This window comes from Pleurodeles waltl, chromosome 9 (assembly GCF_031143425.1).
Source record: "Pleurodeles waltl isolate 20211129_DDA chromosome 9, aPleWal1.hap1.20221129, whole genome shotgun sequence".
In the NCBI taxonomy this organism is placed as follows: Eukaryota; Metazoa; Chordata; class Amphibia; order Caudata; family Salamandridae; genus Pleurodeles; species Pleurodeles waltl.
The window spans coordinates 876,262,726-876,279,248 of NC_090448.1; the positions used below are offsets into that span (position 1 = coordinate 876,262,726).

Below are 16,523 nucleotides of genomic sequence, written 5' to 3' on the forward strand. Positions count from 1 at the left end.
CATTTAATAACAAAAGGTCTTACTCAACACCAGACCTAATTAGTGCCCAATTCTTAAAGAAGGTCACAAAACTGCACCCATGGTATATGTTCTTGCATTAGTGCAGATTTACAGCTTTCATGAATTCACAAGAATCTACAGAAGTAGGCCAGGAAATCATACTCCTAGAATAATTTGTGAACTGCATTTTAGCACAAACAAATATGCATGTGTAGATTTGCTCACGAGAAAATATGTTGAGCTTTTACAAGTTCATTTTCTCTCCCACCACTTTTTTCCCAACCCTGGAAGAACTTTTTACTTCTGCCTTGTCAGGAGTAAATTTCCAATCCTTCTCAGTATGGGAAAATATTAAAAAAGAGCTGGTGAAACCCTTAAAAAATTCAGGTTAGTAGTTTTGCACAGACTCAAAAGGGCATTCCAGTCCTGGAACTATTAGTCAGCCCTACTTCCAGGCCCAGTGTGTAGATCAGCAGAAAGGTGGCAAAAAATTGGAAATACTAGTATTCAAACCCTGCTATATTATGAGCCCTGGCATAATCAGACAGGCTATAATCGCAGCTCTTATATAATGAAATTGCTGCCATACTGTGTCGCTGCACTAAGTGATACCAAAGGGACAAGTGGATTTTTTAACTGAGCAAGTAGATTTATGAAGCAACCTGTCCCATTGACAAGTAGATATTTTATAAAATTCCATCCCCCTGGGTTGAGGACAGAGCCAGACCGCAGTCCAAATATATGGGCCACCCTCTTGAATGGAATATTACTATTTAGTATCCTTCCACAAAGAACGGCAGCTTGTGTTCCTGAATTCTAGTGCACTTAACTGATGCTGCTGAGAACCCCTGACGATCTGCTAGTGGAAGACAGCAATGTGGCTCACTTGGACCCATAGAATCTATATTGGAAGACTTTAGCTTGATGTACCATACGGTAAGGGCTGGATCATCAGTGTCTTGTTTACCTGGGATATAGGAGCCACAAATCCCCACTCCACTTTCAGGGAATCTATGCCCCGAAAAACATGTTATAGCCCAAATGTCTTCTCAAGCTACTGGAACTCCTCTGTATGAGTCCAGAATGTGCCTAAAAACTAATCCCTTCTACATTGAGGGGCCAGCGGGACATAATTGCTGCCCACTCCTTTCCCCTCAATGAATTATTCAGCTGATTAAAGGCTGTACTTCAGCCCTAGTACCAAAAACATCAAAGGTCCTTCCTAAATATACCCAGAGCTTTGCAATTCTTTTCCTACTTGTTTGTGGTATCACAGAAATTATAATTATCTAAAACTGTCATCTTATGCTTTTACATACTCTATTTACTGTCAGTTATTAATCTACATGCACTCCAGTCACACTCTGAACTTTTCGCCAAAGTTTCTGATTAGGTGCCACAGGTTCTGAAAAAATTCTATGGAGTACTAATTACATATTTTATGATCTTAGCACCACCCTGCACACACACATTTCCATACTGTCTAGTTTCAGTTTTTCTTTACATTCTGCAAACCATCACTGTGCCTACTAGTTTTATATTTTTTGTTTGCAATAGCCTGCAGATCGCTTCATTCGACATGGTCCCCAAAGGGGAAAATCAGATGCAAATGATTTCTGTGTCTAGTTTTACATTTTGTACCCAATGCAGATTGAATGCAAATAGTACAAAAGGCTGTTTAATCTATAAATGTTGCTGTTGGGTGCCAAAACCGAACTGATACCGTGTGCAACAGTATTTGAGTGCATGTTTTCTCTCCCAGTCAGTGGCGGCTGCTACCAGGCAGGGCTGGTTGGGTAGTGTGGAGTAGTGGCCAGGGGTGGGGGGCAGTGGGGAGATGGGGGAAGGTGGTGCCGGGATTGTCCTGAGCGGGCTGAAATACCAGTCAGGGAGGGAGTGGGGGCCTGCACTTGGTCTCCACCCAGCTGTGAAATATAGCCTGGTGGAGAGTTTTAAGTGCGCATGTCAGTTTGGACGGCCTTAGATGGCCAGCTAAACTGACATACGCACTTAAGAGTGGACTACTACTCCGCTTCCCTCCTAACAAGGAGGATGCTGGCCTCACCCACCCTAATCAGTGGAAAAATAAAATGATAATAATGCACTATTTTATTTGCCTTTTGCCTTATTAGCAGTGGGGCAATACTCCTCCCCCGTAGCGGAGGGGCCGCCCCGGGTCCCTTTACTATTAAAGCAATGAGGCTATAGATGCCTTAGTTGTTTTTTACTGTTAAATTTGAACACTGAAACAGTAAACGGCGCTGGACCAAAGTATGTTTGAATAAGCCTGTGAATCTTTACAAGTTGGTCACATGTGAAGGAAAATGAAACCTTCTCCAGGGCACCTTTGTCTCTGTGATGTGGTTTCTCCCTTACCTGCCTTCTCTGATGTAATTTCACATTTTATGAGGGTGACGACCAACAATAAGCAGCAAGTTTACTTTTTTCCCATTAATAAAAAGATGAAAATTGTGTTTGAAATTCAACTGTCATTAAAACTTTTAATAATATGTATGACCTTATTCAACTTTTTTCCATCTAAGTTGAAATAAGCACTGACGTTTTAGCTTTTATATTTAAAAAAAAAATTAAAACTCTAATCTCATTTTACATCTGTATTTCCAATGAGAAGAAAGATACTTCCTGGAGAACATAATTCCTGCCTGGCCATACACTATGCACTCAGCTTTCATGTTGTAGGTAGAGCTCCCTAAACAATCTTTGCATTATTTTGCAAACTAACTGGCTGGCGTCAAGACTGAAATTCCCCATGCAGTTTCTAGACTCAGAATAATTGCTTTTTACAAAACTGCATAGAGGTAGAGTGGAAAATATATCTAGTGGAAATTGTTTATAAATACTCTTAGCATGTTTTCCATCTCAATGTTGTCAAACACACATATCTGCCAACAAGCAGCCCTATCCCAGAGCAGTGACATAAGCTCAGCTTAGAAACCAACTAGAGCTGTAACATGGTGATGACCGTAACCGGAAACTACACTCAACTCAACAGTGTATGAGTTAGATAAAGAACAAAACAAAAAATAGGGTAGCACTGCTAGTATCGTATCGTGTAACCATTTTTCTGTTGGCTGTTTATCAATGTGTCAGCAAGTAATGGTGTCAGGGAGACCAGATCCTCGGGGTCTGCGCACGTTCCCAACATGTCCACCACAAGACAGCTCCAAAACTCTGAGACAAATTACACAGAGCCTAACAGAGTCCAAGTGGGGAAAAGGGGATTAGGAAGGGAACAGCTGGGAAGGAGACCTGTAGGAAGCAAAGGTTAAACAACACAATATCAGGATATAATCACATTGAGGTTCATAAAAACTCTCTGTTGAAACTAGGGTTCAATATTACTCAGAACATGAAATAACACTCTGTTGAATCTAGGGTTCAATGATATTCGGAACATGAAATAACACTCTGTTGAATCTAGAGTTCAGTGATACTTGGAACATGAAATAACACTCTGTTGAATCTAGAGTTCAATGATACTCGGAACATGAAAGAACACTCTATTGAATCTACGGTTCAATGATACTGGGGCCATGAAATAACACTTAGACTGAAGAAACACTAATGGCTTAGAACTAGACTCTAACTAGGCCTCAAGAAATCTAGGTACCTGGAAAGGAATCAAGAATGGTTAATACAATGTTTCATATGGACTTTTCATGAGTTGTTGCGTACTGTCTAGGAATATAAGAACCTTCTAGAATAATGTTTCAGAAAAAACATTGCCTCTTTAACATGAGGACAAAAGGTAATCTAAAACATTCCCTGGAAAACAATAGGAATTGTATTAAGGACTTAACATGCACATAGAATGTAACATCTTGAATTTAACACCTTTGCAGAAAATTCAAGGGCCCTGGATAATTGTGTGCTCTTCAGGAAACACTACACATCAAAGTTTTGATTGCCATGAAATGATCGCGCACACTGTATGAGATCTGAACACCTAGGCTTTAAATGCGGGAAATGAATCGCGCACACTGCCGATTCCAACAAGTATATGCAAATGCCATGAAATGATCGCTCACTCTGTAAGCGATCTGAACATCAAGGTTTAAATGCGGGAAATGAATCGTGTATACTGCCGATTCCAACAAGTATATGCAAATGCCATGAAATGATCGCGCACTCTGTAAGCGATCTGAACATCAAGGTTTAAATGCGGGAAAAGAATCGCGCACAATGAATGAATAGTGCGTCTTGCTGATTTGAATGACACCATGCAAATGTCAAGAAATGGGGGCGCTCAATTAATATCAAGAGTTAAATGCAAGGAATGAATCGCGTGTCTTGCCGATTCGAATGCCACCTTGCAAATGCCAAGAAATGGTTGCGCACAATGAATATCGAGTTAAATGCAAGGAATGAATCACATGTCTTGCCGATTCGAATGCCACCATGCAAATGCCAAGAAATGGTCACGCACAATGAATATCAAGAGTTAAATGCAAGGAATGAATCGCGCGTCTTGCCGATTCGAATGCCACCTTGCAAATGCCAAGAAATGGTTGTGCACAATGAATATCAAGAGTTAAATGCAAGGAATGAATTGCGCGTCTTGACGTTTCGAATACCACCATGCAAATGCCAAGAAATGGTTGCGCACAATGAATATCAAGAGTTAAATGCAAGGAACGAATTGTGCGTCTTGCCGATTCAAAAGCCAATATGCAAATGTCAATAAATGATCCCACGCACTGTTGTCGACCCGAATCTCAAAAGTCAAATGCCAAGAATGAATCGCGCGTCTTGCCGATTCGAATACCAACCGGTAAATGCCAGAAAACCACAAGCACATTCACACGCACAAGGAAAAATCTTTCAACTGGAAAACTAGGCCCAAAAACTCAAATGCCTTCGAAAACGGGATCAGGGGCCCAGCCCAACCTCCGTCTTACCGTCCTGATCAAGGATCACCAATACAATGAAGGGCAAAGGCCTGGAAGGTCAAGGTAGGCCTCCGGAACAGGAGCTCAGGATGTTGCTGCTGCTCTGCACCGGGACCTCTGAATAGTGAGCACATGGAGCTGGGCTGGCTCCCTTATAGAGTCTGGCCCAGCCCACAAACCACACCCAGTTAGGCTGCAGGAAAAGCTTCTAGAAGGTCCTAGAAAGGGACCACACCCTGATACACTCTGTACGCCTGCAGCAATACCTTGCAAATGAACATTATTGGCAAACATTAATAGTGGTTTCAAGGTAAAACTCTACAATGCAAAAGGTTAACAAACTGCATATAAACACAATGCATAAATTATGCTCTTGCATAAAGACTGGGTTTTTGCATTTTAGTCACCCGTAGAGCGCGCACTGCCCTCATGTTGACAATGGGCCTATCACGTAAACAGATTTGTGTTGACAGTGGAAGACGCCAGGACCCACCCCCTCCCAGACGACCACCTCACCGAAAGAGGTAAGTGGACAGTCCAAAAGGGGGTGTTGGGTGCATGTGTGTGGTGCGTATGTGTATATGTAGCAGAATGGGTGTGCATGAGTGCGTGGAGGATGTGTGTGTCCGAATGGGAGGGGAGGGGGTGCCGGGGTGCGAGTGTGTTTGTATGCAGAGGGGTGGGGGTATCTGTCTGAGTGCGTGTATGTGTGCGAATGGGGCTGTCTGAGTGCGTGTTTGTGAGCAAGCGAGTGGGGGTGTCTGGATGTATGCGTGCAGTTGGGGTGCGTGTGTGCATGTATGCAGAGGAGTGGGGTTTGTGCAAGTGTGTGGATGAGGAGGGGGTGTGCAAGTGCGCAGATGAGGGAGGATGTGTGCATGTACGCGTATGGGGAGGGGGGAATGTGTGAATGTATGCTTGTGTGGGGATGTGAATGATTGTGGAGGGGTGGGAGTGAATGATTGCAGAGAGGGGTGCGTATGTCTGAATGCGAGGGTGTATGTCAGTGTGAGAGAAATTGGGGGTGTTTGTATGGATATGTGCGGATGGGTGGGGAGGTGTTTACAAGTGTGTGGACGGGTAGCGGGGTGCATGGAGGTGTGTGGACGTGTGGGGGTGCGTGTGCCAGTGACAGGATTGGGGATTCCTGTTGCCCAGTGCGTTACCGCCATGCTTTGCGTGCTACTGTGAAAAGCCTGGCAGTATGCTGCCTTCTAAAACGACCTGCGGTCTGAGGCCTGCCACCTGCCTGGAGGATCTCACTGCCGGCCACATCAGTGGAACCTCAACGGCAGCAGGGCGGTGTTGTGGCGGTTTGGCTTCGGCCAAACCGTACTACTTGTAATGCGACGGTCTTTACTGCCAGGTCAGCAGCGGTAAGACTGCCACACTGTAATGAGGGCCTGAGTGCTGTTCGATCCAATTTACCAAAACAGTGTCCACGTTTACAAACAAGAAACTGAATTAGCATTGATACAAATGTTTTTTTTACTTGATACTGCCAATTCCGCCAACAAAGTCCAATGTCGCCAACAAAATACTTTTTGTGGTATCGTTCCAGGTGAGTATGCTGTGCCACTCGTTCCATATACCACAATGTTTGGAAAACTACTTCACATTTGAAGTCAGTGAAGTAACGTGTTATGTTGTGTGATCTGACTAGTGGATGTGTACCAAATAAAGCAACAAGGAGAAGCCACGAGTTGAGCAAATGCCAAGGTAAAAGACAAAAGATCAAGTCAGTTGTAAAGCGCTAATCACTGAAGATCCTTTGGTACCCCAGATTTATTTGTTGACCTTCAACAAAATGATTTTAACCTTGCCTCTTAGAGAATATGTGATGCAGAATATATTTTATAAGCTTTCTCTGCAGTTTATTAAACTCCAGTACCTGTATCATCCTTACGAACAAAGTTAAACTATATCATGAGATATAGTTTGCCAATGAGTTATGGATCTCATTCTTGGTTTTTCCTATTGTTCATCATTTTGCAACCGGAGGCACATGTTTAACCTTTGAAAATAGAATTGTCTTTCCCAAAGTAATTTATGATACACTGATTTAGGCTTTTTGAATAGGCTCATGCTAAAAGGTAGGTATGTACTCAAGTTATTGTAGCTTGTAGAGTAATATGAGCAGTCCCACAAGTTTTTTTTTAAATTAGGGATTGATGGCGTCTTCAGAGAATCCTGACCCAGATCCACAGCAGGTCTGCCGTTGTACCTGTCTTTGACAATTTAAAAAAAAAAAAAAAAACTTCAAATCTCAATTGCAACATATTGTCAAGACTGTTGTAAATTAGTCAACTGGTAAACAAAAGCTAGTAGCGTTGTTAATTGTTTGCGCGCCATGATCTCTAAACAGTGGTCATAAATATCTTATCTGAATATCCAACCATTTGGGACAGATGCAGAGCATGTGTTCAGTCATTTCTTCCCTTAAATAACACAAAAGGCATAACATAAATTGATTAATTGTTTTGTTCTATACACCCTTTAAATTGGATCAGTGAAATATATAAAAGCCAAAACCTTAAAAATGTTCTAATCATAAGAGGATCAACTGATAAATCCAAATAGACCTGCCTTATAAATTTGTAAGAATCTAAAACATAACCATTCTTTTTATACCATGAGCAAATCTCCTTATCATCTTCAAATTGGGATAATGAAATTGATTGCCTAATAAGCTTTTTATGTGCAACTTTTTTATATCAGCAAGAACAGTTAACAAAGGAAGATTATAGTTTGTCAATAAAGTGGGCACATTAGAGATTGAGGATAGATCTTTTGACTAAATATTTGAGGATGATTCCGACAGAATAAAATATTTTACAGAATTCTCGTCAGCGGACGCACATTCACATATGTATATTAGCATGTTAATATTATTCTGAGACAAAATAGATGGTAGTCCTAATTCCATTCTCAGCATTGTGTAATGGATAGATTGTTTAAGGTCAATCATCTTCCTCAAACTATTGTGCAAAATAATATCTTATTTGCTTAAGGTGACATAGTTAATTAATCATACATCAATATGGATACTATTTTTGATTTAGTTGCAGTAATGGTTGGCCCTACAACTCCCCTTGAGTACCTAGAAGCAAATTGTTTAATTGCAACAGCTGATTTATTACATTTGTCTTTTTCAAATGCTCAATCTCCAGTGACCATAGTAATGTGTTCTGCATAGTTATGCACAAATAGGCATAGCTTTTAACAACCTAATTGTTGTGCTGATTTATCTTTTACCTAAAACAGGCTTTAGAATTCCCAAAGCATAAAACATTAGTATTCTTGCAATTAACTATTAAGTTGTTTATTTGATTGTAATCTTGTAGATGTGCAAACTTAAGTTGAAGATTTATCTGTTTTTTAGAGAATACAACATAGGCCAGATACGGTATACTCCGTGGCTCCAATTTAGGACAGTCCCTATCCTTATTATCTAACGCTGTAGAAATATCAGCAAGATACAGAAAAATAACAGGGGGCATCCTTGTTTTAATCCATTTTCTGTTTTAATCTGTAGAGTCAAACCTCTTTTATCATTTACTTTGACCTGCGCCCAGGTATCCGAAAACAACTATATGATTAAATGCAGAAGACTATTATCAGTTCCCAAACCTGCCAGCTTTGCCCACAATATGGTTTAATAATAATTCCCCATACATTTTTCCATCAGCATGAAGTAACGGAGTCATATGATAACTGTTGGGTTCTGATTTGGGATCCTGTTTATAAAGGGGTTGTAAAATAGAGCCTTTCCATGATGAAGGAATAATACTGGAACTAAAGATAGATGTTAAGAGGGTAGATCAGCTAACTATGTTATTCTTTAAAATTGCCTTTAAGATACCGCTAGGGTTGCGAGCATGAGACATTTTAAATTGAGGAATTATCAAACTAACCTCCACATTTGATGTTTCACCTATGGAGCTAGCAGACGTAGTAACCACCGTCTTTACAGACTGCCCACCAAAGCCATAAATTCAGTGAAGTAAATGTTCTAATTTTTATAATTTATATGACAGTACCCCAAATTATACTTCTGATTTTGGCCAGAACCTATTAGATTAGTGACCAGAACTTTTTACGTTGTTTTTTTTATTGTAGAGTCATAAAGTTCCGTTCATGGGTACTGTTCCTGTTTAAACTTTAGTTCGCACAAGGCAGACCTTGGATTTTTATTTAAGTGTTGCATCTTGTTGTTTATAGAGTTTATGTTATCTGCTTTAAAAAACGTTCTCATTTTCTGTCTATAGCTTTGTTTCAAATTTAAAAAAATCCTGTGCCAATAATTATCAGGTAAACTAGCCTTATCAGAACTAGGTCTCTGGATTGAAAGAAAGTTGAATACTTCAAGAACTATGTTTCCCAATTCAATGTATTCTGATTATACCTGTCCTCAGACATGTTAAGTAAAATTGTTTTAATTCAATTTAGGCCATATACATTGAGCCCAATTGCTACTAAAATAATAAATATATATAATGCACCTATTAATTTGTTCCTTTCTACTTTGAGAAGGTTAATCTTGCCCTTTTTTGAATGGTGGCTGTTGTTTATGTCGTATAGCAATCTAGATGTTACTCCTACTGTGTTTGGTAAACCCTTTGATGTGAGTTGAAGGTCTTCTGTCATGTGCCAATTTACTTTGTAACCATAAAAGTTACAACAATGTATAAAATATGAAATGGGCAATTGAGATAAATGGCTGGATTACAAGATAAATTAGATGTTATTGGCATAGAGCAGGGGCTAATAACGTGATTTGCTTTTCATTAGTTTGAATGCTTAGATGCTTAGAGTTTAAACAAAGGGTGGCAGTAGGGAAGTCTTGCCTAACTCTTGGTATATAAGAGGTCTGCACATCATATAAGAGCACTCTTTTGGGCAAATATATAATGAGGAGATCATTGACATAATTTGAGGCCAAATTATTTATATTCCAGTATCCACTATGGACATCTCCATTTGACCATTTTGAAAACTATTTAGCACCGATGTAAGTACGCCACTGCTACACCATGAAATTAGAATAATGTGAAATAAATACCACAGAAATAGCCTGGTTTTTGGCATACCCATTTTGATCAAAGTCTGTGAGAACTCTGTGATTTTGGAAATATGCAACAAATGTTTGCCTAAAGCTTGCGATTGATGATCATTCATTTTACATGTAAAGACAATTCCCACCAGGTTAGGACAATACCATCGTAACAATCTGTGCTAAGAACCTGTTTTATCATTGTGTTTTTATGAATTCCTGTAAAAGATCTTGTAGTGAATGGACAATTTGTTTGAGGAAGCTGCCTTTAATTCAATTAATCTTTGCCCGACCCTTTACCTATAGCTTGTGATTTAATCGCCTCCAAACGTTCTTACTAATTACATGTTTTGATGCTTGTTTAAGAATGCCAGGGACTGTCAAGCAGCATTAAGAAGATGGATGTGTGACTTTTTTTTAGGTAAAGAGGAAAACATCTCTGCTTTGTCTCTATTGTGTTTTCTAGGAGCATTCATGTCATCTTGGAATACAGCCACCTAGGAGTAGGCCTATCTCTATGACAGATATCAAGTTAATTACCTGCAGAACCAATTTATTCATTCATGTCATCGGTGAGTATGACTAAACATGCTCTAAGATTACAATAGTGGTGTAAACAAATTTCATATATCACTGCACGGATAGAGTGGGATTATCCACGACAGCAACATCGAGAGATATATTAATTTGTGCTTTTGTGTATATGTTCAATGTAAGCAGTCATTTTATTAAATATGCACAAAACAGATTCCAAGGCTAGTGTGGCTGATCCTACCACAACATCAGCATTCAACTTCCAATTTTATTTTGGATGGATCGCTCTTACTTAGGCACATTCAGAAAAGGTGGAGAGGGTAAAGATAGAAGGTAAGGACCACAGTAGTGGAAATGCGGGAATAGAAGGAAAGGTACAATCATCTAGATAACATTGTAATCTACAGCATGCGATGAAATTATATTTTGCCAAATAATGCCTCTAATGGGATTAGGAGCAATGCAGAACTAAGTACCACATTTCAACCATTCAGTCAAAGACAGCTGACTGATGTTATGAAACTTACTTAAGTCTGTTCAGGAAAGCCTGAGTCCATTCAACACGGGAGAAGATGTACATCATGTTTCGATACCACACGATAAGCCACACAATAATATTTTCATGATTCCTCACCCCAGCTGTAACGAATGTTGCCAAGAATTATTTTGACAAAGCCTAAAGTTGATGCCTCTTGTGCTACGTTTGTTCACCATAATTCAATAAATGCAGCACTCTTCTATCCTCCTAAAGCACCTCAATGATATTGCCAATGCCTGGGAACTCATCAGATCTTGAGGCCGTAGAAGGAACCTGCTATGCTTTTTGACTATATGAACCACCATCTTGTATGGAGGTAGGATGTGCATGAAAGAAAGAGTGCAGGGCCACGTGGAGGCCCACATTGTTAATGTCTGCAGCCCTCTGTTTGTTTTCCATCCCCACCAACTTGCTATCCAGGTTGGGATTCATTGTAGCCTCCTTGTAACTGAACTCAGAACTTTACTACATCCCCTCACTGTTCCTGTTCTTGCCAACAACTGAAGTACTTTAGTATCCACAATTTGCACAGTCATCTCAACCCCAGCCACAAGTGGTTGCATCTTATCTAATCATATCTCCCTTAATTGATCCAAATTACTGAGGATGTTAGCCAATACGTCTGCCATTTCCTTCTGACCTCTGGCCAGACCTCCCACTGCTCTTCCTTCATCATCTTTCTCTGTTGCTGTTTCTCTCCATCGTGGTAGGAAAAAATCCTCCTTACCTTTCCTCTGGGCTTTGCCTGCCATCGCTATCGCTCCAGAATTTCCACACCTGTCAATGAGCATACTGGATTACCAATATACTAGTTGATGTCTATCACCTTCTCAATGGTCTTTTCCATGTTTCACTCACAGGTTAGTTGCAAGCAGCGTCTTTATTGACTGCTGCAGGTGTCGATGTAGACCATGTCCACCATAGAAACGATTGGGGGGTAGAACCCCAGGAGAGTCCAGTACCCTACTCTCACCAGGAATGATCCTCCCTGGGATAATACAGCCATCATGCCATCTTGCTTGTGTTCAGAGGCCAGGGGAAAATTCTCCAGCCGCCTTCTACGTCGTCATTGTGGATCTCAACATCACCTTGGTGAAACAAGCAGTACTCCAGCAGTGTGTCTCCATATTGCCACCACTGTGCTGTAACTACAGTCTCTCGTTAGAGATCATAGTACATGCTCAGCTTTAGAGCTCCTAGGCTGCACAGCCATTTTGCTTTAGCAATTGTTGCAACCTTTATGGAGGCATTATAAGCATCCCACATAATTTTCTAAGATGTGTCATCTATGGATTTAACTAATATGATAACTAATGTAGGTGAATGATTTTTTTTGTGTATGTGTATCTCCCTCACCCTGACTAGCGTGTGGGTCCCTACTTGGACAGGGTGTAAATTGACTGCCAACTAGAGACCCCATTTCTAACAGACATATTTTCCAGAAACTCTAAAGGTAGATATTCTGCTTCCAAGCTTGACGCGTTCCATGAAAATTGCTTCTGCGGATGTTGCTCTCTCTGATCCCATTGATAACAGAGTGGAATGTGCCCTAAAGTGTTGTGGTCACGTTTGAGGGGTTTTCAATGTTTAATCAGTGTCTTGGAATCTCGAGATGATTATGGACCTATTCTCTAGGTCGTGGAAAGACACCTTCAGTTTTAGGATACTACATTGGGGTGACATGTGTGATCCTTCCATCAATACAATTTTACATCACCCACATCACCCAAAGGTACCCCTGCATGCTCCTATAAATGTGCCTATAATGTGGAAATTCCATGCAAAATGACAGTTTGGGGGGTAGTAGGACATGGCACACTTGGCCTGGAGCAAATACTTCTGGTACCACAGTGTCCGTAGAGTGGGGTCTAAACTCTTTAGCAAAATAAAGAACTCAAGGGGGCGATTGCTCTATGGTGGGCTCAATAAATGATGCAAACTCTCCTGTTGTGTCCTGAACCCTTGAGACCTGATACCTACAGAAGGGATGTAGACATAGGGAGAGGAGCGATATCAGTTGGAAGGGGCATGGCTATCTCTAAAAAGGTCTCTAACATGATTTGATGGAAGATGTATCTTTCTTTTGTAGAATTCAAATGGGTATGAGGAATAAATGCAGCTGATAGGGTTTATTGATTTATTTTTCAAATCCTGGTAGCATCGTCATTGTCGGAGAATCCCCGATCTAACTTCAATCTTGGGCCTCAACAACAATATACTTTATATTCCTTAATTGACATGAAAAAAAAACCAAACACAGCTAAGTAGGTGCCTTTCATAACATATCCTGCTGTTGTTGCAGGCCAGTAATTTACCATACCGTCTTGCATTTGTAGGTTACTTGGCTTTTCCCCTAAGGCAGCAGCTTCCCCTTCACTTTAAACTATAGTGATGCAACACCAAGAACTGTACAAAGATTGTGAAAAATACAGAATATTACTAATTTACAAAACTGAATTAGTCATACTAGTTGAAAGAATCTTATCGGTAAAGATATGTAAAGAAGCATTCGCATACCACCATATGATATTAGGCAAATGCTGCGTCCATCAATCAGGTATAGTGTGCCCTTAGTCTTACCCTAGGTATGGGATTTTTTAAGCTTGTGATCCATGTTGCCAAAGTCCATTCTATCATTACAATCCATCGAATTTCATCTGAGCAAATGTTAAGTAATGGTGGAGCATTAACTTACCATTGTCTTTAAAGACAACTTTGAATGCATCTGTCACCACACTCACCAAGTGTTTGATCATTTTAACCTGTATTACGAGGTTTGTTTAGTACCAACTGGCACAGCCAAAATGTCTTATTGAAGTGCTTACTCCAGTTGTTTCCCCACAAAGCTACAATCTCTTAGCATACTGGTAAGAATAAAGTACATCAGCTGCACATGTGTAACCACCGTTTACAAGAGTTGCACATAGGGTATCGAAATGTAGATTGATACAAATCTATATATCTATGTCTTAGTTTTTCTGGGTTGTAGTATGTGTGATGGTGTATAACAAAATATGCTTATGATATCTAATGTTGGTAAACATTGGCAAGCAAAGAGACGACTACAGATCATAATAATCTAACACAGTCAATAACGCCACACACATGTAAATGATCACTAAGTACAGTGTCACTGAACAGAGACTAGAGATTGAAAACTGGCAGCCCATATAGTTTTGGAGGCCAAGAACCAGACTAGGTCTGACAATGTGACATGAGCTTCCTGGGCTGGAAGACTAGATACACTTTCTGACAACATACCACAGATAAAAAACAGCCTTCAAAGCATTTCATCACAGGATCACTGGATTCAAAATGCTTAAAAGGTGAAGACAAGCTCTGCAGTTAGGTGGGAGAAATCCCATAACTGGCATATAAAGGTAGCAGAGTACTTATTTTACAACACCATGAGATACACAAATATCAGCAATGCTTGTAAATCCATACTTTTTTGCACATAAGGATAATTGCATTGTATTGAAAGGCTATGATATATGCTACTGTGTTGTTGTTTTTTACAATCCATGATCTTTATTTTATTTTTTTAAGCGTCTTGTTGACTGAAAATCTGCAAATCTTAATACATATGCACGCAAATTACATCAAATTTGTGAATTAAGTCTTTCACTTCATGTACGTGGTAATTTCCATGAATAGTTATGACATGTCCCCATTTTAAGACCTCTCTTTAAACCAAACCCAGACTTCTTTATTAAAATGATACGGCTACTCTTTGTAACTTGTCCTGCAAGTGCATATTATTTTCAAGATGTCGCAAATTGGGGGGTGGGGGGGGGGGGGGGGGTTGGGGGTTGGGGGGGGCTTACAGAGTTCAAAAATAAATATTTTTTTTCCTTTACGATTAAGGATTATTAAACATTTTTTTGCCAGTATTATCCAAGGAGTTCATTGTGTTTGCAGTTTTTTCAATAGACGCGTCCTTTGAGGGGAGGGTGCACAGTAGTAAGTTTCATATAACAAATAGGTGCTTCGGTATCGTTATGCGGATTTGGCAGCGTTACAAACCTAAACGCAAATAAGGCTGCAAAGGAGTACGATCTATAATTTATATGTAATATGAAAAGTATGTGTTGCCACACTTTTTTTTTAGTACTAATTACTATATGTACATTCTGAAATACAATTAAAAGCAAAATATATTAAAAATACTCAGTCTCAATAGGGACATGTAAAATAAAGCAAGGCTTGGCATCTGGCTTTCACGCGTTACGTCGTCCTTAACTACTACGTGTGAATGAATTCCATGCTTGAACGTCTCCTCCCACAGCAGTGTTCGTTCCCGCCCGTGTGAGTCCTCTACCAGCCCACATCCATAGCACTTCCCACCTAGCGGCACTATATTTCCTAGCGGAGGGTTACATTTTCAGGTTTATTCTCATATACTGACTGCTCTTTGCTTAGAGCTAACACAAGCCTGCTGTTCGTTTTCACTGAGTAGGAGGGAGGGATGGAGGCGAGGCAAAGTCTTTGTCACGAAGCCTTCTAGTGGCCGTCGGGACCCTGCAGTGGGTTGCTGGAAGAGCCCACTCCTACTATTGGTTGCGTCGGACCTGCAATGCGTCAAGTAATGATGGCGGCTAGGATCTGTGGCCGTAACCTGTGTTCCCGGGCAATGGCGAGCTGCTCCCGCCGTGGGCTATGTATGCCGTTATTTACACTGGTGTATCACTTCTTACACAGTAGCAAAAATATAGGAAATTAGACACGTGCGTCCTTTACTAATATATATTTGTAGTAGTTCCGTCTGTGTTTAAAATCGTATTTTCACGAATGATTTGGTCCATTTTTTCACGTTGTACAACCGAGGGAAATGACTATTTTTAATTAGTCGTTTTCCAAGTTTGTGACTCCTGCACAAACGCGGGGGCAAAGGTGATAACCTCTTAAAAGGCTGCCGTAGATATTTGTATGAAAGTGTCTAAATAAATATAATGTGAAACGCATCGCCCGGCCGTTTTCTTGAGTGCTTGGTTCACTGCATCACCGCAAGGAGGAGACCGGTCCCGCCGCAGCCTCCCTGCAAATACATTTCTCCGTTGTGTGTGTGTGTGTATATATATATATATATATATAATTAGTGATATTTCTAATTATATTGTTTTCTACGTAAAAGACAGCACAGAAGTTATGTTTTGGAAACGTATCCAGTTTGGGTATATACGTATTGTATTGCTTCCAAACACAAATAACAACTTTTAAGCATTTATTACAAACAAAACAACGATTTATTTTAAAGTCGTTTTCAAACAAAATGACATCTACCGATCGCGGAGATTTCTTATTTTTCACCTGGATATTGTGAATGGCATGTCGAAGAATTCACATTTTGAAAGTGCTGGAGCGCTGTCGCTAAAATAAAGTTTGCAAAGCTGACAAACTTTAAATTCGACAATTTATTTTCGATGATGTGTATGCGATAATACCAGAGCGAGGAACCCGTTTAGAAAAAAGTTATACAATGCACACT

The 16,523-nt window shown here is 40.1% G+C and overlaps 1 long non-coding RNA gene across 1 annotated transcript in view; it reads left to right on the forward strand.

Annotated features, from left to right (window-relative positions):
* LOC138258736 (uncharacterized) overlaps positions 1 to 16,523 on the forward strand; it is a 70,917-nt gene that overhangs the window by 25,569 nt on the left and 28,825 nt on the right. The window contains exon 4 of the long non-coding RNA XR_011198534.1: positions 10,430 to 10,535. This is a non-coding gene — a long non-coding RNA (uncharacterized lncRNA). The remainder of the gene's footprint in view (positions 1 to 10,429; positions 10,536 to 16,523) is intronic.